The sequence below is a fragment of the Sciurus carolinensis genome, chromosome 14 (genome assembly GCF_902686445.1).
Source record: "Sciurus carolinensis chromosome 14, mSciCar1.2, whole genome shotgun sequence".
NCBI classification, from domain to species: Eukaryota; Metazoa; Chordata; class Mammalia; order Rodentia; family Sciuridae; genus Sciurus; species Sciurus carolinensis.
The window spans coordinates 10,397,193-10,420,397 of NC_062226.1; the positions used below are offsets into that span (position 1 = coordinate 10,397,193).

General features: G+C 51.8%; 1 long non-coding RNA gene across 2 annotated transcripts; it reads left to right on the forward strand.

The window, feature by feature from the left end:
• The first annotated feature begins 9,924 nt into the window (after window positions 1-9,924).
• LOC124964724 (uncharacterized) lies at window positions 9,925-22,084 on the forward strand. Of its 2 annotated transcripts, none has more exons than XR_007105021.1 (4): window positions 9,925-10,137; window positions 17,371-17,495; window positions 19,496-21,006; window positions 21,547-22,084. It is a non-coding gene; the product is annotated as an uncharacterized LOC124964724 (long non-coding RNA). The 2 variants fall into 2 exon arrangements; XR_007105022.1 differs by lacking the exon at window positions 9,925-10,137 and adding an exon at window positions 11,128-11,246.
• Window positions 22,085-23,205: the final 1,121 nt, after the last annotated feature.

The following is a 23,205-nucleotide window of genomic DNA, read 5'->3' on the forward strand; positions in this document are numbered from 1 at the left end:
AGCCTGAACTCGTGTAATTAGACATAATGACATAGGGCAGGAGCTTCTAGAATCCCATGCTCTGATGACACACCACCTCCCAGACCATCCCAGGGGCCAGCAAGGCCCTAATTAGGTCTGGCGCCAGCAGGTGGGAGACCACAGCTGAGGAGCAGGGAGACAACCCTGAAGTTCGTCAACTTGGCACCAAGTCCAGCTCGGTTACATTCTTTGGCTACAAGGCTTTGGACTGGTCAGGTCCTTTCTCCAAACCTACATTTTATCATCTATCTGGGGTTATGAACGTACATCACCAAGGGTTGCTGGAAGGAACAGGGTCCTTTCCTTTAGGGTGGTTACTGGGGGATCGTCGTGGGCCTGGGTGTCTGACCTGCATTGCCCAGGCCAGGTCTGGGTCCCCAAGGGGCACCTAGATTGGGCACAGAGGAAGCTGCCAGACCTCCAAAGTTCAATTTGGCCAAAGGTAGATCTCCAGAACTCTCTGAAGGAGCCCTGTCTCATATTACCAACTTGACCAATATTTCCAAAAGCTTGTTAAGGAATAATCTCTTGGGGCTGGGACTGGGGCTCAGTGGTGGAGCACTTGCCTAGTACACATGAGGCACTGGGTTTGATCCCTAGCACCACATAAAACTAAATAAACAAAATAAAGGTATTGTGTCCATTGACAACTAAAAACATTTTTAAAAAAAGAGATATTCTCTTTATTATGTTCCATGTACGTTCCTCTAATAGATTAAGTCCCTTCCTGAGCAGTATTTTAAGGATTATCCTACGTGTCCAAAGCTAAGGATTATAAAGCATTTATCCTTCTTAAATATTATCATATGGATATGTTTTTAATAGCCTTGTAGGGGATTTTCCATTTTAGACTTATTTTCTAAAGAATTCCTGTATTATAATTTGGCCCCAACAAAAGCCTGTGTGTTGAAAACTTGGTCCCAGCTTGTCACTGTTGGGAGATGTGAAGACCTCAAGAGGTGGGGCTGAGGCTGGGTCGGGTCAACAGCAAAGCAACTGCCCAGTGTGTGCCAGGCCCTGGTTCCTTCCCTGGGAGAGCGCGAGTGAGTGAACAAGAGAGAGAGGCAACAAGAGAGAGAGGGGTACATGTGGCACCTAGTGGAGCTTTTAGGTCCCTGGCGGGGGGCCGTGCTCTCAAAGGAGCAGTGGGCCCTCGTCTCTTGCCCTCTCTGTCTCTTTTTCACATCCTGGCCACAAGGAGAGCAGCTTCCTGCACCACATGCTCCTACCATGATGCACTGCCTCACCTCAGGCCCAAAGCAATGGGGCCAACCAAACATGAACTGAAGCTTCTAAAATGAAGCCCAGATAAACCTTTTCTCTTCATAAGTTGATTATGTCAGGTATTTGTTACAGTGATGGAAAGTTGACCAGCACATCCCTGAGAAAGTAACTTTCTGTTTTATCAGCACTTTAGCATTTGGAGGGTTCTTTTGTGGATTTTGCACATTTTCTTAAAGAGTCAACAAATTTTCAAAATTTACTACTTAGCTCAAAATGCATTTCATATATATATGATATAGATCATATATATATCAAATATATATCGTATATATATGTTTCTAGGTGCCCATCCCCAATTTGTCCCAAACCCTCCCTGAGAAGGTGAGTTTATCAGATAACCCTTCTGCTTCCTCCTTTTCTTGAAAATACACACCCAGGATCTCCTTTAACACTGTAACTCAGTGTTAGAAGTAAAAAATCATTTCATTTTAAATATTCAAATTACAAAAAATGTGCAAGAATGGCAGAGAGAGCTCCACGTACCCCCCATCCAGACTTCCGGTGAAGTTTCTGCAGTCGCCCCATGACCTCACCTAGAGAAGGGGACTCAAGCTGGTATCATGTCTCTTGTCTCCTTCCACCCAGAACAGTTCCCTGTCTTGCTCTGAGTTCCACGTCCTTGATATCTAAAAGTTAACAGGGCACTGTTTTTGTAGAATATTCCTCACGATTAGCCCAGACTGTGCCCTCTGGGCAGGACTGTCCGGAAGGGATGCTCTTCTCAATGCGCCTTATCCAAGGCACCCAGCACTGACATGCTGATCTCCTAGGTTGACTTTCTCCTCTGTCAAGTTACTTTGCTACTTTTGTACACAGTAGGTACCTTGGTGGGGACACTTTGGCACTATGTAAATATCCCCTTCCTCCTTCCATCCACGGCCTGGTTTTCAGCTCTCGTCAAAGTTTCCTTACCTGAAATGATAAATATTCTAATAGTTGCCAAAAGATAATTTTCCTTTTTTATTACTTGCCATTCTCTTCTGACCATTTATGTATGCACTTCTTGGTTCAGTGGGTTATAATCTGTTGCTATTATTTCTTCTGATGTTCAAACCACGCTTCAACAGAGGAAGCCCCTTCTGGTGACTCCTGTGCTTTCCTGGTGTGTCCCCCTCATTCTCTATTTCCTGACACAACTGGATGTTCCAAACTCATCTGTGCTTCCTCTGCCCCAGCTGGAAACCAGCAGATTCTCTGAAAGGGTGGTTCCCTGTTAGGGGAAGAAGGTGTTGTCACTGCTGCCTTCATGGTGAAAGAGCTGGGTCTCTCTCTCTCTCTCTCTCTCTCTCTCTCTCTCTCTCACACACACACACACACACACACACACTTCAAACCACATATTCTCACCCATAATCCCTGATTTCAGTCCAAGACCACAGGTTCCTCAACCTCCTCTGTCCATGTTGGTAGCTGTCCCTCTGTCTCTGATGAAGGAGGAACCTGGCCCCTTTCATCTGTGATAGGTCCATGTCCTCCATCCCCTGCCCAGAACCATCTCTGAGCTTCCAAGATTGCTGGCCCACACCACTGTGACCCAACCTTGCAAAAGCCACCACCACTCCCTCCCTCAGCTGCCTAAGGATCCTGCCTGGACCAACTGCGGAGGGACGATGGTGGGGAGGAGGGATAGAGGGAGGGAGGGATAGAGGAAAACAGGCAGCTGTGGCATGGTTTTTAATAACTTCAGAAGATTTCTGGAATTTTCAGGATGATCAGTCTGGCTTCCCTCCACCTACCTGATGCTGCCACTGGAGGGGACCAGAATAAAGACCCGGGACAGTCAGCCACAGCCCAGGCCTGACTTCTCATGGCCCTCAGCCACCTCACCAACTCATCTCAGGCACATTGCTGAACATTTTTTTTATTGATTCTGGGTGCTGAGCACACAGTCTCCATGGCACATTTATACATGTACATTCATTCCTCTGTTCTTCCCTCCGCCCATCCCTTCTCCCCCCTCCTCAGCCCCCTTATCATCTATTTCGATGGAATCCACCCCCCATTTTCCCTTTCTCCCTTTCCCTCTCTCTTTTCTCCCCCCTTTTTTTGGACTAGCTTCCACAAATCAGAGAGAACACTTGACCTTTGGCTTTCTGAGTCTGGCTTATTTCACTTAGCATGATGTTCTCCGGTTCCATTCATTACCAGCGAATGCCATAATTTCATTCTTCCTTATGACTAATGCTCCATTGTGTACATGTACCACATTTTCTTTATCCAGTCCTCTATTGACGGGCACCTAGGCTGGCTCCATAACCTGGCTATTGTGAAATGTGCTGCCATAAATGTGGATATGGCTGTGTCCCTATGATATGCTGCATTGTTGGAGATTTTACCAATTAGAAAATAAAAAGGATAGATTAAGGATAGATTTGGTAAGCTCACTGAGCTGGTGACGTGGCAATACGATCACGGCGGGTGGGTGGGGGTGCAGGGTGCTGCCCTCACACGCTCAGGGGTCCTTTTGTTTTGCACACAGAGTGGCCCTGCTCAGCTACATCCAGGCTTCTGGGCCATCTTTGGACAAAGGGTTTAGGAGGAAATGGAGTTCTGCTGTGTCTCCAGCTGACTGGGCGACTCTCAGCCACCCACCCACCCTGGGCTTTGGTTTCCATGTGGAGAAGGAAGGCTTGGGCGCTAAAGTCCTGTGCTTCTCAGTCTCAGGCATGTGACACACATATCCGGACACCTGTGGCCACCAGTCCCCTGCGATGGGGCGCTGCCTCCTGTCCTCACCCTCTCCCAGAGGCAAGTTGCTGGCTGGGCCCGGGCCTGCAGCCAAGGGGAAACTGGAGACAATAAACCAAGTCACCCAGAAGGCAGGTTGTGCAACCTCCACCCGATGCCTGCATACAGGACTTTGGCCCCGGGACTTCGAGTTCTGGGCAGCACCCCACCCCTGGAATGTAGGCCACCCAGTGTAGGGGCTGGGGCTGGGGGAGGTGGGTAGTGTGCTTTCCTAGTTCCAAAGACTATGAGGTGACTCTGAGTTCCTTGAAGTGGTTTCCACCAAGAAGGGGTCACACATGACTGTGGGGACAGTGCAGGAGCCTGGCCAAAATCTGTGCTGTATCTGCATGTGGACAGGGCACATGTGAGCTGGCAGGGGGCGGGGGAGGGCAGCTGTGCATGTAGCCATGGTCACCCACGTGGGAGTGACAGCAGAGGGCTTTCTGGGATTGCTCTGTGCCCATACTGGGGAAAGCACTCACGTCTGTGGGGCTGTGATATGTGCCCTCGAGTGTGAGGACACTTGGGTACACTGATGAGTGTCTGTGCGAGTCAGCTGTTTGCATTGGATCCATGTTATGGGACACATAGCCGAGCTACGCATGTGACGTTTTGCACAGGGTGTGATTATCTGGGGGCACAGGTGGGTGTGTACCGATGAGTGCACATGTGGTGTAAACCCGTGTGAGTGTATATATGTGCACGTTGTGGGGCGTGCGTACCACTGGGGTGCGCGGGCATTATGTGCTGTTTACCACATGAACCCTGGGTGCCGAGCACACAGTCTCCATGGGGGTGTGATGATTTGTGAACATGTGTGGCCTCTTTGGTACCTGTGAGTGCATGTCATGTATGCATGTCCATACGGATACTCTTGTAGGGCACATGTCCTTGGGGCCTTGGTTCAGCTTGTCACATGCATCACCTCCATTGCTCCCCACAAACATGCCAGTGGCTCTCAAGCTGCCAGCAAGTCTCTGTCCTGAGCCTCAGTTTCCACACCCTTACCATGAAGGGCAGACTTGGAGTCAGAGGCTTTTCCTGCCTTGGGACAGGCCCACTGCAAAGACTTGAAGGCGCTAGTGTTTCCTCCAGTCCGTCTCATGGGGGACAGGACTGTAGGGCTGCCTCTGACTCTCCAGGATAAAGACTCCAGAGATGGAGAAAAGGGGGGACACTCCAGGGCAGAAGGACAGCCCTAGATGCCCTCTGTAAGAGTCAGGGCCAGTCAGACAAACAGAAGCCAATCCAGGCATTTCAAACAGGGGGATTTAGTCTAGGGGATTTGTTATATGGCTGGAGGAAAAGCTGAGAAGTCAAACAGCAAACAGGGGAGGCAGTGCAGTGCCCAGCAATGGCAGAAGTTGCCACAACTCTGGGGCTGGAGGGACAGGAGGAGGAGGTGGGGAGACTTGAACTGTGTGAGGGAGCTGGAACCACAGTCACCTAAGTGGGGAAGGGGCATCCTGACTTCCCCCCCTTTCCTCCCCTGCAGTCTCCTGCCAGTGCTTCCCTTTGGTCCAACATAGCAGGAAGTCAGATGGAAAGGAGCCTGGGAAAAGTAGCTCTCAGGAGGTGAGCAATCTTACCGGCCAACAAATGGACAACATCTTACATGGCCAGCAAAGGGCCATGCATCCTTGCCCATGATGCCCTCCGCAGGGCCTGAGGACTTGTTGGGAAAAGCAAGAGATGTTTGGCAGCATCCCTAGGACTCTGCTCCCTGGGTAGGGCTTCACGTTGACCCACCATCCAGCAAACTCAGGACAGGGATCCCCCCAGCTGCAGCTGAGGAAGCCAAGGCCTTGAGGAAACAGTGTCTTCCCCAAACCCCACAACTGGAAGGTGCAGAGCAAGGGCCCAAACCCAGGGGGTGTGGCTTGGGACCTGGGGGATGGGAGGAAGGTGGTAAGTCCGGGGTCAGGTGTCAGAGTTGGAAGCAATGCTATTATCAATCTGGGCTGGGGGCCCCAGGTCTTCTGAGGAGAGAGGCAGGGGAACAGGGTAGGGTCAGCAAAGGAGAGACCCACTATTTTGGCCAGTACTGCTGAGTCTTTACTCGAGCCACTGTTCTACAAGACTCTACACGCTCTACTCATATTATCTCATGTAATTATCTAAAACCAAGGTGTTACCATTTTTGTGCTCATTTTACATGTGAGGATATTGAGACTGAGAAATAGCAATTAAATGAAGAGATACTAGCAGGAAGTAGAATATGACTGAAAAAAATCATATTTCTGGAGTGCATCATCCCTGTTTTTTTTTTCTTAGCTCTTTTGTTGTTGTGGAACAAGCCCCTGTATTAAATCCCTCTGCTTAAAACCTAGATTATTTCAGATGAGATCCTGCCTGAGATAATTATCATTTTATTGGACCAAACACTCTTGCATGCACTTTACATACAAAATGTATTTAATCTTGTCACAGTGTTTTAGTACATTTTGTGTTGCTATAACAAAATACTGGAGGCTTGATAGTTTAAAGAAAAAAAGGTTCATTGGTTCACAATTGTGGAGGCTGAAAGTCCAAGATTAGGTAGCCACATCTGGAGAGAGCCTCATGTGGTGTCACAACATGTTAGGTGGCATTACATTGTGGGAGCATATGTGAGAACAGGAGTTTGTATGCTGAGAGAGGAATCAAGAGAGCTAGCTGAAGAAGCCCAACCTGCCTTATAACAACCAACTAGAGGTAACTAACCAGTTTGGAAGAAAAGCTTGACTTCCTTAGGATCCAAATGTCTCTTAAAGGCCTCAGGGCCTCAGTACCATAACCTTGGGAAATGAAACCTCAGTGTGAGTTTTGGTGGGGACAAACCACAATCGATCCACAGCGTGGACCAACCCAATGGGGTCAGGTGGCATAGGAGGAGGCAGAGGGTATGGGTAGGGGAGGTCACTTGCCTGGGATCCTGCAGCTAGTGAGGGGAACAGCCGAGTTTCCCAGACAGAGGTTTAAGTCCTGAGCGAACCGGTCTGACCACCACCTGGGGCTGCTTCACCTGCCATTGGCCACCATGCAGGCGATCGGCCTCCCTGAACTCACCATCCGGCTCCATCTGTCCTCTCCTGCAGTCCACATCTAATTTCGGCCCCCTCAATGTCCCTTCAAAGACACAAGGATAAGAGACAGTGTCTCCCAGGCATGTGCCCTCTACTGAAGACCCAGGGTCTGGGGAGGCCGGGAGACGACCTCGGGTCTTCCTGGAGGAGGCTGCGTAGGCTCCTCACTTCGCATCTCTTCCCTCCCAGCCTTCGCCTCCCCGCCTGCCATTGGTGGCACCATCTCTCCCAGAGGACCCTCCCGTGACTCACCCACAGTGGCACTTCCACTTCCTGCTCTCAGGGCCCTTGTGACCTACCGCAGCTGCAAAGATGGAGCCCCAGGGGCTTCCGAGGCCCTGAGGGGCCACGTGGGTCGGCCGAGGGCACCCGAGGACTGGAGGGTGGCCGGGGGGCTCTGGTCTCCTCGATGGACACGCCCTGGGCTCCCAGTCCACAGGCTCAGCCACCCCTAGTGCCTAGGCAGGGCTGGCATGGAGGGAGAGGTGCTAGAGCTGGAGTGGGACTTAGCGGTGGCGTCGCAGGGGGCTCTTCCTCCACTCAGCCCCCGTCCAGGCCGCCTCTCTGTGTGCCAGGAGACCAAGGCTGGCTCTCCCGCGTGGGGAGCCCGCAGACATGGTGTTGGCGAGCAGGGCTGGGCGGGTCCGTTAATAGAAAAGTCCAGCGCCGGGAGTGACGGCCTTGGGAGGCGGCCAGGTGGCTGGGCAGTGGCTCATCACCGGGCAGGTTCAGGGTTTGCAGAGCCTGAAGCTTTGCATTCTGTAAGGCCCTCCTTTTGAAATAGAATGTAAGACTAGATTCAAAATGAGTACTGATTTAGAAGGAGCAAAGAAAACCCAAGGCAGCACGGAAGCTTGGAGAAACTTCCGAGATCTCTTCACTCATTTTACCAGAAATGTTTACACAGAAATTCTCTCAGTACAACCGGGTTTCCCCTCTCCCTTAGAGCACTCTATAGCTCCCAGCTACCCCAGGCAAGGCAAAGGCTGAAAGTTAATCTATGCTAGTGAAGAGAGTGCAGCCTCCTTGGTGGAGGTGCGTGGCATAATCCTGGGACTCTTCCCGTCCTAGTCGAAGGGGACGATGCCTGGCAAATGGCCCCGCTGTGGAGTCAGATGTGGGTCACACTCCCGCGACCTTGGGGAAGTTGCTCATCGTCTTTGAGCTCTGGTTTGCTTGCTTGTAAAATGAGGCTATTGATGGAAACACAGCCTTGTGTTATGGCAAAAATTCAATGAGCTCATCCCTGCGGGCAGTCCTGGACACGCTGCAAACGTGAAGCACCTGAAAGACACCAGATGTCACAATGGAGCTCTGTGATGAGGGCCTGTGGGAGCCTGATCCTGCCCGAGGGTGTGTGTGCGCATGGGTGCGTGTCTAGCAAGTGGTTAGGGAAAGCTTCCCGGGACAGGTGACATTGGCATTGGGTCTCAGAGGAGAAAGCAGGGAAGGACATTCCAGGCAAATGGAAGGGGACCTGGGAAGGCCCATGCTGTGAGGAGGGCAGGAGCCAGCCACCGCTGCTCTGGACAGCTGTGTTAGGCCTGGGCCTGAGCGTCTAGGCCCTCCTGGGGGCCGGCTTCAGGGTCGCATTCTGTCTGGGTCAAGGGCGAGTCTCGGGGGCTGGGGTGCCCGGCCTGCTCTCTGAGATGTGGCAGCAATTTCAGCCTCTCACCCCTTTGCTCCCTCCCCTTTCCGGGGCTCCACTTCCTTCCCCTGCACAGACCACAGAGGCCTCTCAGAGGAAGCCACTGCTTATTTTAGCAGCAATCCCTGGACACCCCCACCCACAGCTGCCCCTGCCCCTGGGCCCTGGAGAGGACTGAGTCGTTCTCTAAGCCACAACCCCAAGCGCTCGTGGGTAAGGACAGGCCCCACCCCCAGGCTATCCCTTGGTACCCACTTCCTGGTGGCAGAGCAAGAAGTCCTGGTCTTGCAGCTGGGGACATGGGTTCAAGTCCAGCCCTGACATTATCCTACTGTGCGATCTCCGGTGTGTCAGGATCCTTCCAGGCCCTGTGTCTCCACCTGTGCTATAGGACCTGATCCTGGACAGCATTGGCCTCTGGACAGGGTAGGGAGGTGGGGACAGATGTTCTGCCACCCTGCCCTGGTCTTCCATGGTGTCCCTGCTGGAAGGACCTGAGCCAGAGTCTTGGGGGCAGATTGACTTGGGGTCCTGAAGTTCATGCCTGAGAGATCCATCTTTTATTTTTCTTTCTTTTTTTCTGGTGTTGAGAGTGGAACCCAGGGTCTCACGGAGGCTAAGCACGTGCGCTACCCCTGAGCCACACCCCAGAAGGTCCATCTTTTTTTTTTTTTTTTTTTTTTTTTGCGGTACTGGGGATCGAACTCAGGGCCTTGTGCTTGCGAGGCAAACACTCTACCAGCTGAGCTATCTCCCCAGCCCAGAAGATCCATCTTTAAGAGAAAAGATCCACGAATACAAATTTACTCATAAAGTAGATTCTGGTTTTGAAAGCGCCTGTGCCATTGAAGAGCTCAGAAACTCACACTTTTTCTAGAACCATGGCAAATCTGCATTCGGAGAGCCTCCCGAATCCTCAGGGGATCATGGGGGGACTGAGGCCCAGGGAGCAGATACCACAGGCCCAACAGACAGCTGGCAAGTGTCGGGCTAGGACTTGATCCCGGATTTACCAAACTTTAATGCCTATGGCTTACTGCCCGCCCTCCACTGCCTCTGACATCCTGCGTGGGTGGGGCATTAAGAAGGAGGGGGAGGGACAGAGAGAGAGGGACTCAGAGACAGAGCCAGTACAGAGGGACGCGGCACCGTGGACAGACAGGCCTGGGTGAAGTCCTGGCTCTGCCCGCTCTGGCTGAGTGGCCCTTCCCAGCCCTGGTAGAACAGGGTGATATGGGGCCACGGTGGGCACCCTATGGCAGCTGGAGCTCCTTTCCCTCAGGCCTCCTGAGTTCCTTATGAACCTAGTGCTCAGTTGGTGCCAGGCTTTGTCCCCAGCACAATGACATAAACTATTAACTTACCGAACGCTGACCGCACCATGATGAGGTGGGTACGATGATCACTCATGTCCCAGATGTGGGAAATGGGGCACTGACGCCACGCAGGGTTCCCTGTTGGGCACCAGGGACGTAGCTGTGACCCAGATGTGTCTCTGTTCTTGTGGAGCTCAGGGCTGGGGGACAGAAGGGTCACCGTCTATGTTTATTGCAACACCAGATGACTGGTAAGTGCTGGGCTCGGGGTCCGAGGGAAGTACCCAAGAAGGGAGGAAGGGACTCCTTTTGGTCAGGAGGCTGGTGCAGAAGCTGCCATTTGAGTAGAGCCCTGGATTCCTGCAGGGATCTTCCAGCTTGCTTGCAGTGGAATTCCAGGCAGAGGGAACAGCACGTGCAGGCACAGGGGGTCTGTGGGGAAGGGAGTGAGCCACGGGTTTGGGAATCTGGGGTGTGTGCGGGCCAGATCAGTGCACATGTCCAGCTGTCTGTCCACCTCATGTCCTCTGTGAGTCTGCACGTTCAACACTGACCAGGCGCAGACGCTGATGATACGCTGCCCCAGCTACCGTGGGCGGTCCCCACTGCAGAGGGCATCTCCCACCCTGCCCCAGCCCTCTGCTTCCCTGCCTGGCTTTCTCTGACACCACAGGTGCTTGCTCAACTCATGCAGGGCCACCCAGAAAGGCCAGGTCTGGAAATGTCCCCAGGGCAGCCCTCATCCAATGAGGGATGGTGGGTGGAGAAGAAACACCCTGGTTTGACCATAATGGGACAACTCTAGGCACGTTCTGCACTGCCACTTGGTGGTCCCCTGACTGCGCCCCAGGTGTCCCCTGAGGAACCTGCTCATCTGCACACCCCCTACTGGCTTTCTTCCTTTCCCGTCACTTTCCTCCCTCCCTCCTACTTCCTGAGGTCATTGCCTCCCAAATACGCCACCCACAGCCCACTCTACTTCCCCTCTAGCCATCTGTCATGTCTTTGTCCCGACTGCAAACACTGGTGGCACCCACTCTGCTGGACGCTGTGCTGGAGCCAGGGAGGCAGAGGTGACGTGGCTCAGCCTTGCCTCCAGCACACAGACCTGGGCAACCGGATGGTGGTCCCAAGGGCTGGGCAGCGCTGGGTTCTCCTGTCGTGGCTCTCCCTTCCCATCAGGTGAGCGGGGGCAGGAGACGTTAGTGCTGGAATAGGCCACTTCCTTGTCAGGTCCCCCTTTCCCCACCCTTGGCTCTTTCCTGCAGCCCAAGCCACTGTGTCCATGCTCAAAACTCACGAGGTGCCTTCCATGTTTTAAGCCCATTCATCCTCCTGGGGCCCCATGAGGCAAAGCCTTCCTGTGACCCTCAGTTTACAGATGGGGAACTGAAGCACCGAGGTGCTGAGCCAAGGCCGTCACCGAGAGGAGGCCATCTTCCTCCGAGCCCATGGCTTTTGTGCTTCACGGCTAAGGAAGCCCAGAGGCAGCAGGGGAGCTGGTGAGATGCAGGAGAAAGGATTCAGAGGAGGCAGATCAGCGTAGGCATGGTGCCTGGACACACTGCCACACCAGTGTGCTCTAGCGTGCAAAATCCAAGCATGGCATGCACACCGTACTCACAGGTCTGTAGAGATAACATGCGTTAGTTAGGTCAATGCATTTGTATGCACGAGTGTACCTGCCAAACTCAGGTTTTTCTTTTCCTTCTTTTTAAAATGGTACTGGGGTTGAACCTAGGGCTGTTCTACCACTCAGCTATACTCCCAGACCTTTTTATTTTGAGACAGGATCTCACTAAGTTGCCCAGGCTGGCCTCAAAATGCTGATCCTCCTGCCTCAGCCTCCTGAGTCTCTGGGATTACAGTCATGTGCCACCACGCCCAGCTAGGGATATGTTATGCACACATGTGCATATCTGGGCATCCATAAGCTTACTCACTTGCACGTGTGAACAGGCATCAACACGTGTGTACGTTCCCAGATGGGCACACACATGCACATCACGTTTGTGGTCACGCATGCCCCTGTGCCAGGGGACGGGCATCCATACGCCCTCCTGTGCATCAACACCACAAGTACAAATTAGTGGCCAGTTTGAATCCTTTACTTAAAGAAAACTTGTGACTGTATTAAAAATGTAGGACACATCGGCCAAATAATTAAAGTGAGGAGTGAGGCAGTGGGACTTCCCGCCACTCTCCCGGGGCCTCCTGTGCTGGGCTGCGCTCAGCGTGGCTTCGTCCTATATATTTGAGGAAGAGGCACTTTATTACAGTAATTTATCACCCCCATAAATGTGGCTCCTCGGTAACGCAGAATAATTTGGAAAGAAATATGTTTTAAAAATTAAAAATGCAGTCGGCATGCGCCCCGCCAGGTCTGCAGGGAGACATCGCCACGACTCTGGTAACTGCCCGTGTAGCTCTAATACCTACAACTTCCATTATTTAAAGTGTGATTATATTTTTCCTGCTTGGAGCTTTGTCAGCTATAAATAAAAGATAAGGGTGAATTGTTGCGGGGCCTAGTAAGCACTTCCATTATTGGTACTTAAGGGGGCTTGGGGATGGAGGGAGTGGGCAGGGCTGGGGAAGGAAGGGGAGGCCATTTGGGGGTACCGACTGGGCCTGGAAGCCAGCTGATGGTGTGGGTGGGCCTTGTCCTTTCAGGGGTTGCATTTTCCTTTGGCTCCAGGGTGACATGGCCCTGTGAACTTCAACCCTACTGCCCACATCTACCAGGGACCATAGTGAACACCACTCGCAGAGGCTGCGGCCTACAGGCCTGATCCTTTCCCTGGATGGCCCAAGGGACTCCACAATCACGGGGAGAAGGCACCTGTGAGAGAAAAGGGCTTGTCCGCTTGAAGATGTTCATTTTCCACAATCAGGAGCTGCTCCTGAGTGAGTCCAGGGATGCAGCAGGGTGCAGAAGGAGGTTCACAGGGAGCATATATAGGTCAGGATGGGGGTTCCTTACCAGGCAAAAGTAGGTCGTTGACTTCAGAGTTGGAGGGTGATTCCAATTAAATAGAGAGCAACTGGGAAGGAGAGGATAGTCCTCTGAGAATGACTGGGTTGGAAAACAAATTTGTTCTTTTTGCAAAAGGCAGTGAAGGATCAAAGCAAAGTTGAATGAAAACTGGAAAGTCTCGTTGTCCCCAACTCCCACCCATGCACATTTCTCTGAACCAGAAAGCTTGGAGTGGCATCCTGGCCCTGCCAGTTCGTAGACACTGGACCGTGGGCAAGTGCTTTCACTTCCTCGAGCCTCAGTTTGCTCATCTGGAAGAGGCAAGACTGTAGATGCAGAAAAAAGGTCATCGGCTGCCAGAGGTTGGTGTGGGGGAGGGAGTGAGGCAGGAACCCATGGAGCAGGGGATTTTTAGGGCAGTGAATCTGTTTTGCATGACCCTGCGATGGTGGAGACGTGTCATTGCACATTAGTCATAGTGAAGACATGCTCCTATCCGTTAGTCATAATACATTATACATTTTTATTATGCACAGAATGTACAACACAGGAGGACTTATGTCACCTAGGATTTCAGTTAATAATAATGCATCGATACTGGTTCATCAGTTGTAATAAATGTAAGATGTTAATAACAGGGAAATGGTGAGGGTGGGTGATACATGGGAATTTTCTGTACTTTTTTTTTTTTTTTTTTTTTGCTTAATTCTCTGTTTCTTTTCCTGTAAACTTAAAACTGCGCTAAAAACTAGTTTCTAGGGCTGGTGTTGTAGCTCTGTGGTAGAGTGCTTGCCTAGCATGTGTGAGGGCCTGTGTTCAGCCCCCTGCACTGCAAAAGAAAAAGTCTTTAAAAAATTAAAATTAAAGTGCTAAAAAAAAAAAAAGTTTACAAAGTGGAGGTCAACCCTTGTCTTTTCCTTAGTTGTTTAAAGAGAGCAGGGCTAGATGACATCTTAGCCATTAATCCACCCAGTGGTTCCAAGCACTGTTTTTCTTCCCAAGCCAAAATTTATGGGACTTCCAAGATACTTAATCAGAGCAAACCAGAAGGGACCAACAAAGCTGAGACTGGGGACTCCCTGACTGTCCCTGTCCTCTGCTCCCTGGGTTGACCTGGTTTTAGACAAGCTGGATTTGTGGAATTTGTCTGAGCTACATGACCAGTTGCCACTGATTCAAACCATGTGGATCTGGTACTGGCTGGTTATATTTGTCCTAATCCATCACCAATCACTTTGAAGTGGCTGAAATTGGCTTTCAGTAAAATAGTGATTTGACAAGAGAATATGACATAGTGATGACTGAACTGATCAATGAGAGGAATAAACCCAGGAGAGACCTTTCATGAGAAGAGGGCACGGCGAGTGGACTGCAAACTGCCTGAGATTCTGAGAATGACTTTAGTGGTGGGACTTGAGCAAGGGGCCGGAAGGGTAGGAGGCAAGTGTTAGTGTGGGGAGGGTCACTATAGAGTGTGGAACCGAGGCCAAGCCAGGGTGGAGACTTAGCCAAGGTCACATAGTGATTTGTGGTAGAGGAAGAGATGTCCAGTTCTTAGCCTCTTTCTAAATCATTTGCTTATGTATTCAATAAGTGTCCACTGACTGCTAGGTGCTCTAACTATCAAGCCCAGAAGATCCAGGTCCTGTCCTCAGGCACTCTCTGCATATACACATGGGACTACTTCATCTTTTGTTAAATCCATCTACTGAATATAAACTTACACTCTGGTGAACAGTTCACAGCCCTCATGGATCCTGAAGTGCAGTGATTTGCTATCCATGGGACCTTGGGCAAGTGGCTTAATATCTCTGCATCTCAGTTTCCTCATCATAAAATGAGGATCATAATAGAATAAAGACGAAATGAGTGAGTTCATGTAGGATGTCTAAAAATAGCAACTGTCAGCAGTTCAGCTATTTCTATTCTTTAATAATTTCAGGGCACGTGGATCTTGTACTCTCAACAGATTGCTGTGCGTGTCATGCCCAGATCTTCTGAGCACACGTGTTGACAGTATCTTGATACAAACACCTGTGATTTTCTGCCTGGTTGGTTGACTGAGGCCAGAATGTGGGGTCATCAACATCCCCAGGAGTAGCATTCAGCCAAGGGAGTGTACATATGGGAGGACAGATACCCCAGCTTCCTTGCCCCCTGAGTAGGACATCCTTAGGGCCGGCAGTTTCCCTGTGTGATTGTGCTTCAGTTGCACAATAGTGCAGCTAATGTTAGTGGCACCTACTTTTTAATACATATTTCATTGTTTTTCCTTCTTTGTGTTGCTCCCTCAGCCCCCTATTGCTTTTTGCTGGGGTCAACTTTAAAATAACTAATGCTCACACTCAATCTTGTCTCAGGATTGGCTTCTGAGGAAACCTAACTAAAGATAGATGGTATTGCAGAAGGTCCTAGGAAGTAGTGGGTGGAGAAGTGGAATCCCTGGTGTGCTGTAGAGTCTCACCCTTGCTCAGACTCTCTTGGAAAGGTTTGTATGTGAAAGGAAAGACACTGGTGTATGCAGTGGCTCTAGCACTTGAAAGATAGGAGAGTAATGGTAACTCTAAGGATTTTAGAGTTGTTGACTGAGGTTCAGAGCAATTAAAACCCTAAAGAAAGAAAATAACAGGCTTAGGTCAGTCAACTATCAATTTAGGGCCGAGTGGAAGTTGAAGACTGTCAGGCAGTGCTTAAACAGATCCTTAATTCCTTAAGCTGGAGGGCAGACTTCTGAAAATCAGACTCAAGATCTGATTATAAAGAGCAGTGGCTGCACCCAGGAGACTATAGTCACAGCCCCAAGGAAGACTTCTATGCTGAAACCAAGAGGGAAAGACTGGACCCCTGATATCCGACAGGGAACATCTGGGTAGATATGCATGAAATCCTGAACCTCAGATTCTCCTCAAAGCCTGAACTGCTAGGAGTGCCCCTTCTCTATGCTAGAGGAGAGCCGTTTCCCATTTGGTAGGAGAGGATGCACAGCCCTCAGGTGGATGCTTATGAAGATGACATGGATCCTCCCCCATTTCCCCTAATTGCTCTTCAGATGGATAACCGGGGTCAGGTGGTAGCATGGTCCAGGGTTTCTCTTGTAGGAGGAAGGGACCAAGCAGGAGCTGGCTAAGTGTACCAGTGGCGCCAGGAGAACACCCTAGGAGCAGATGGTGAAGGTCTTACTTTAGGGCAGAGAGAAGAACTGGATGCGGAGCACTGTCCTGTGACTCAGGAGCCCAGAGTCATCCTGTTATGAGGCTGCAATGGCTTCTTGGGCTTGGACATAAAGTTGGCCTATAGTAAATGAGACAGATGACAAAAGCATTATGGCAAAATTTTGAAAAAGAAGTAAAAAACTTCAAGATAGTAAGTCGGAAATGACACTACTTCTTAGGACAAATAGCAGAGATTAGAGCCACCTTCAAAGAATGGTGATTTCTGTTATGTCCCCATTAGATCCCCAAGACAGCCCTGAGAGAATGTGCTGGATCCTGGCAGGTGATGGTGAGTTACCACAAACCGAACAGGGGCAGCCCAACGCAGCTGCTGAGCCAGAGGTGGTAACTTAACAGAACGGGCTGTCATAGCCTCTGTCACTTGGTAAATGGCGAGTGATGGGCAGAACGTTTTGTTTTCCAATACCATCAGAATGGAGAGCCCAAGGTTCGTATTTACCAGGCAGAGGGTTACGCTACTTGTTCTGCTCTCCGATGCAGTATAATCAAAGGGTTCTTGATTGAACCTGGTGGCTTCGATTGTGACAGTTTAAGTAAATCCCATCAATGGTTCCCAGATTCCCTTCCCCGAATGGCTCTGGGATAGAGTGAGTCACAGACCTTCTCAGTGAGATCAGAAAGGTGGGAGTGAAGTAGCAGACAGTGTGTCGTTTCACACTCGGAAGGTGGGTGCATGGCGTGGGGCACTCTCACAGCCCTGTGTGTCTCTTTTCTGCTGACATCACCTGTTGTCACAGGGCAGTAGCCACATCCACAGCTTGGTGGCCTCTTGCTGCTCTGTCCAAGCACCTATGTTCCAGGCATGATTCCAGGTGCTGGGGGTCAGCGAGACAGGCCAAGTTCCTGCCGTTGTGTCTGTCTGTTTCTTTGCGGTGCCGGAGGTTGGACCCACATGCGAGGCCCCTGCTCTAGTTGGGCTTGTGTTTTCTTGGAGGTCAGTGAGGAAGATAGAAATGCCCCGGAGCCAAGGTCTTCAGAGCACGGCCTGTGCTCTTCAGGTTTGGCGGGACTCCACCATCAAGTTTAGAACGACCACCTCCATTCCCGTCTGTCCATCCTTACCCTACGTCTCTCTTCTGGGTTTGCATCTACAAAGATGAGAACCTGCAGGACACACTCTGAACCCCGAGCACTGCTGAAGAGTGGACCCGGGAGGGAGGCTTTCCTGTCACCTGACTCAGTGGAGGCAGAGAGGACTACAGGTGGGCCCAGGTCCCACAGGTAAGCTGGCGGAGCTGAGCCCTTGTCCCCCGCCCTCCTCGCACACTCACTTGCACCCCTGACTAGCTTGGTCCTCAGCCTCTCTCGTCCCTAGAGCATTGCTAGGCCTCAGACTTCCACCCCAGACTTTCCCCTGAAAACCCCAAGTGCCGTCACTGTCTTCTTCCTGACTCTGTGGTTGAGGGACAGAATTAGAACTTGCCTCATGGTGGGAGGTGGTGGCGATGGCCAGAGAGAAGTGACTTTCAACTTCTAGGAATCAGCTCTGGCAATCAGATAGGGCAAGGGCTGAGTCACTGGCGGGGGGCCCCCCTCGGGTTGGGTTTCAGTCGGGTCAGAGGGTGGCAGTGTGTGGGGGTGGCTCAGATGCAGAATGCAGAGGCGTCCGGTTCCGCTTCCTCTCTGGGAGGCCCAGGCCTTTCAAGACTGTTTCTGTCCCTGAGATGGGGAGGACTCGCCCAGCAGATATCAGTAGGGCCAGGTGGGGTGGGCTAAATTTAAATCCTAGAATGTCACAGCTGTGAGAATCCAAAATCTCCTTTTGTAGATGAGGAAACTGAGACCCAGAGAGGTCAAAAGACATGCCCAAGGCCGCTCAGCAAGTTAAAGTCACAGCTGGAACTCAAATCTAGATCCCGCCTCCAAATCACCAAAATCTGCTCTTTCCAAAACACCCAGCCTGGGGCACTGTCCTGAGGCCAGCCCTGGGCTGGGGTTGGGGGCTGGATGGGGACCCTGCTCTGTGTTTGGGACCAAACTTGAGTTGCGGAGGCAGACATCTGGTTTCCCATCTGGCTCTATTGCCTATTGCATAGCCTAAGGCAATTACTTCATTTCTCTTAAAAGTGACCATAAAGGGTATTGTCAGATTAAAGAAGCAAAGGTTTGTAGGATTGCCTAGAACACAGTAGGTCCTCAATAAATGGGAATTCTGTCTCTCTACACCATGATTTCCTAACGAGTTTTGGCAGAATCCGGGGGTGTTTGGGCAACGACTGTGGGGTTCTGGGCAGGAGGCAGTGAAGAGGGAAGCAGAGAAAATGAGCTCAGAGCTCCCCCTCAGCGCCCCTCCCACACCCCCCGAAGCAGAGCTGCTTCTGCCTCATGTTTGGTTTTTCAGGATGGTCCTACTACTAAGTCCATCAGTCCACCACTGCCTGCAGCTGAGGACCACGGAATTTGGGGACTTCAGGGAGCTCAGATGTGTCTTGGTCGCTAGACCAGGGCCACACACGTGGGATTTACAATCACCCTGCAGGAAGAAGTTGTTATCGCCATTTCATAGATCAGGAAGCCGAGGCTCCGGGAGGGAGGTACCACGTACCAAGAAGAAGGGACCGGGAGCATAGTTCAGATGGTGGTAGCTAAAGCACAGGACAGGGGCTTGATCCAGATCAGAACCCCTCTCTGAGAGGGTCCAGCCAGACGAGGCGGCCATCTTTTGTGCTCCTGGCCAGTCCTTCACATCCCGTCCCTGAGACCAGCCTCTCCCCACTGGAACCTCAGGTGCCATGCATGTTCCCTTCCTCTCTCCCTGGGGACAGCTGATTGGATCAGGTGGGGACACCGATTCAAGCTGGCTCATCAGATTCTCTCTCCTCTGACTTTGGCATTGAACTTCAGAGATGATAGGTGGCCTTCTTGGCTGGTGACCTGAAATGAGATGTAAAGCTGGGTCCAGCTCGCTGTGTGTGGTCATGTGCCCACAGAACGCCAGAGAAGGGTCCATCACAGATCGAAATGTAGTTACGGGAGGGAGACAAGAGAGGACGAGGGAGACAGGGAGAGACAGAGACCCAGACGAAGAATTTAGACAAAGAAGGACACATCCAGTTGTCCCCTTCATCCATGGGTTCTGCATCTGCAGATTCAACCAACTGCAGATTGAAATGATTTGGGGGCATAAACCCCTGTCTGTACTGAACAGGTACAGCCCTCCCGTCGTTATTCCCTAAACAATACAGTGTAGCAGCTACTTACGTAGATTTATTTTGTATCAGGCATTCTAAGTCATCGGGAGGTGATTTAAAGCACACAGGAGGACGGCGGGGGCTGAATGCAAATACTCTGCCATCTTACAGGAGGGATTGAGCGTCCTCAGACTCGGGGGTCCGTGGGGGCGCTGGAGTCAAACCCACAGACACCAGGGAATGACTGAAGTCATCAGGAGCCTATGGAGCCACCTCCAGTTCTCCTGATGGCTTTTCAGGTCCCCGTTGCTGCCTCCCTGAGCTTCCACTTGTCCTGCCTTGGAGTCCTGGACACTCTGGCCAAGAAACCTCCTTTTCTGCTGGCGCTGGTTTGAGGAGGTTTCTCTTGCTTGCAATTTTAAAGAGAGAGAGAGAGAACCCAACCTACAACAAAGTAAGGGTGACCCCTGTGATCAAGAGCACTGTCCCAGCAATGGGGGTTACCTGCACCCAGCCCCTAGAAAGGTGCCCCCTCTTATGCTAGGAGCACAGAAATCCTGGTCCTTTGTGGAGGTTTGCTGGGATAAGTGGACAAGGCCTAGTGCCCCTGAGGGCCAAAAGGGGAAGGACCCAGGTTAGTGGACAATGGAAACATCCTACGAGGAAGTCGTGGAAGATATTTTGCCTCACGAATGGTACCTAAGAGTGGAGGAGGGGACCAGGCCACCAAGGCCCCTGGCACCCACAGAGCTCTGGGGGTCTGGTCTCTGGCCGCACAGCCCCCAGCAGCTGTGTCCCCACCTGCCTCCCACTGCAGGCCTCTGCCTCTCTCTGCCTGAGGTTTTCCCTGGCCAGGGGATTGTGCTTGTTCAAGCCTGGGTAGGCTGGCAGTGCCAGGGAGGCAGAGCCCCGCCTGTCCAGAGGACAGTTGGAGCATAAACACCCAGGTCCCAGGTCCCTGGAGCAGGATGATTCTGTGCCATCTACCCAGTCTCCCAAGCTCGTGGGAGGGAGGGAGCCTCAGCTGCTGCAGGTCCACCCACCTGCAGGACACTCCCGGCCTCCAGCCTCACTCCTCCAACCTCCTGCCTCTGCCTCTTGGGATCATCTCCCCAGTGCCAGCCACACTCAGCCTTGTCTCAAGGTGTCCTTCTGATGTAACTTCATCAAAGATGGGGACAGAAAGGATGGGGTGTGTCGAGAGCCCCTTAAATGTGAGATTGCGAGGTGGAGGCTGGGTTTCAACAGAAGTGACCGGGATCTGTGTGTCCAGAGCCTGGACTCTGGGGTTGGGCTGTCTGGACGGGTGTGATGACCACCTGCTGGTGAAGTGGAGAACGTCGTGGCAGCGCTGGCCGGGCTGCCGTGAAGGTGGAGTGCCGCTCTCAGCACATGGACCCACTCAGGGGCTCAGCCGAAGCTCTGCGCATGGCCGAGTGGGGGCCGCGGAAGCCTCCTCCTGAGTTCCTCGGTCCAGAGCGTGGGGTTTGTCCAGGCAGCCCCACCGGAAACCTCCAAGTCACCCTGGACCCCATCACATCCCCCAAGGCCTCCAGTAGCCAGTCCCCTGCTGCGGCCCTCAGTGCTCCTCCCACCCACAGGTTAGTGACTGCCCCTCACTGCCCCAGGTTTGACCCTGGGCCTCACCCCTTCTTCTGGTCCTTGCTGTAGACTCTTCTCTGCCATCCAACCCCCAGCCCCAGCTCCTTCAGGGGGGCTTCTCTCACCTGCTTGTGCCCTGCCCTGTGCCAGGCCTGCCCCTCAGAGTCATTGCACAGACAGTTGGGAAGGCAATGGTGACCAAGTCATTAAGAACAACATCCACGTCCTCACTGTGGCTACGAGGCCCTTCCTGGCATGACCCTTTCTGAATACACCTTCCCTGTCTTGCCTGCTCTCAGATCCACTGGCTGCCTCAGGCCCTTTGCACACGCTGAACTGTTACCTGTGCAGCCCTTTCTTCTTTCCCAGAGACTGGCTCTCTCTCCTTCAGGTCCAGCTTGGAGAGGCGTCTCTGACCCCTTCTCTAATCTTTATGTGGATCTCCCTTGCCCTGTATCTTGGTTCCCTGCCACTCTCTTAGAGACTTGATTATTGTAATATTTGTCATTGACTTGATTTTTGCCTTTCTCTACCTTCAGACATGATCTCCACGAGGACAGGGGCCTTGACCTTGTTCGTTGCTGAATCTCCTCTAGCTAGGACAGCGTCCTTCACACTGTCGAGTGGATGAATGGACACATGCCTGAGTTTCACTGTCACAAGTGGGCTGGGCTGAGAGCAGCCTTGGTCCACCCCAGGACACACACAAACCTCCCCACGGGGCGGAACTGCCCCGGCGTGACAGCCTTTGCCAACCTTCTCTTTGTGCAGCCTCTTCATTTCAGAACCCAGGAGCTTTTGTGAGCAAAAGGCCTCCAGTGTGCGTGCCACCAGAACCCAAGGGCCACCACCCCTTCCCCAGGTGGAGTCCAAGCGCGGTCGCCTGCCTCAGCCGGAGACCGGAATCCTGAAGTAATCGGGATCTGGTGCCACAGCACCCAACACCTCCGTGTGCACAGCACGAGCTTCATTTTTGTTGATGGGGTGGGATGACAATCAAGTTGCTACTAATAATAGTTGCTTATTACATATAAATTTTTAATTATTTTAATTATTAATGATGCTATAATACTCATCAATAAAATTGTCAATAAGCCAGTATTTTTACCTTCAAAAGAAAAAGTGTGGTCTCTGGGTCCCAGGGCAGTCTGGCTGAGGGCCCAGCAGGATGGAGGATGGGGTGGGAATGCCTGGTGGCGATAAAGAAGCCAGGGCTGCCTGTTGGGCATTGACCAGGGCATGAGAAAGATGGTTCCAGAGGTGCAGCCCGACACAGGGACTGTGTCCTGAAAGGTGGGCAGAGCCTAAAGACCCATCTCATGGGCTTCTTCTGAACTAGATAGGTGAGGGGGCTGTGTTTGTCCCTTCTGCAGAAAGATCAGGTCCAATGCAAGGGTCATAGTATTGTCCAGTACCTGTTGTCTTCATCTGTTTTCTGTTGCTATAACTGAGCACTTGAGACTGGGTGATTTATAGAGAATAGGAGTTTTCTTGACTCATGGCTGGAGGATGGGAACAGCTTTCTTGTTGCATCATGACATGGCAGAGGGCATGGTGAGATAGCAAGGGTGCCAGCTTAGGTCTCTCTTCTTATAAAGTCACTAGTCCACCTTGGGTGCCTTATTCTGATGAACTTTTCTAATTTTAATTACCTCCCAAAGTCTCCATCTCTAAATGCCATCAATATGAATTTTGGCATGAAGCTTCCAACATGTGATATTTGGGGATACATTCAAAACATTGCACCCATAGTCTGGGTGTGTGACTGTGGGCCAGAGTAACTACATTCCACCTCCAGGAGAGAGGCGTCTCAAGTTGGGGCCAGAGTCTGAGGGTTGAAGCCCAAGGAGTCCAAGTAAGTTTGGAAGCCCCTGGCTGCATGGAACGTGCACTGGTGAACCAACTCAGCACCAGCAGCAGAGCCCAGCTCTGTAGCTCTTGCCAATTTCCATGGTGTAAACATTCCTGCCATGACTGACTTCAACTATCAACAGGACATTGCTAAACACAGAGTGGGAAGAGAACCAGCCTCGGCATGGCCCACCAGGACATGGAGATGAGGAGGAACTGGTGAAAGCGAGGTGTGGGCGGGTGGCCTGGAGAGCCTGAAGGGACGAGGTAGCTGCCTCAGCGTATCCCAGGAGGGACTTGGTGTGGGCGGGCAGCACCACTCAAAAGGACCAGAAGAGATAGCCAGT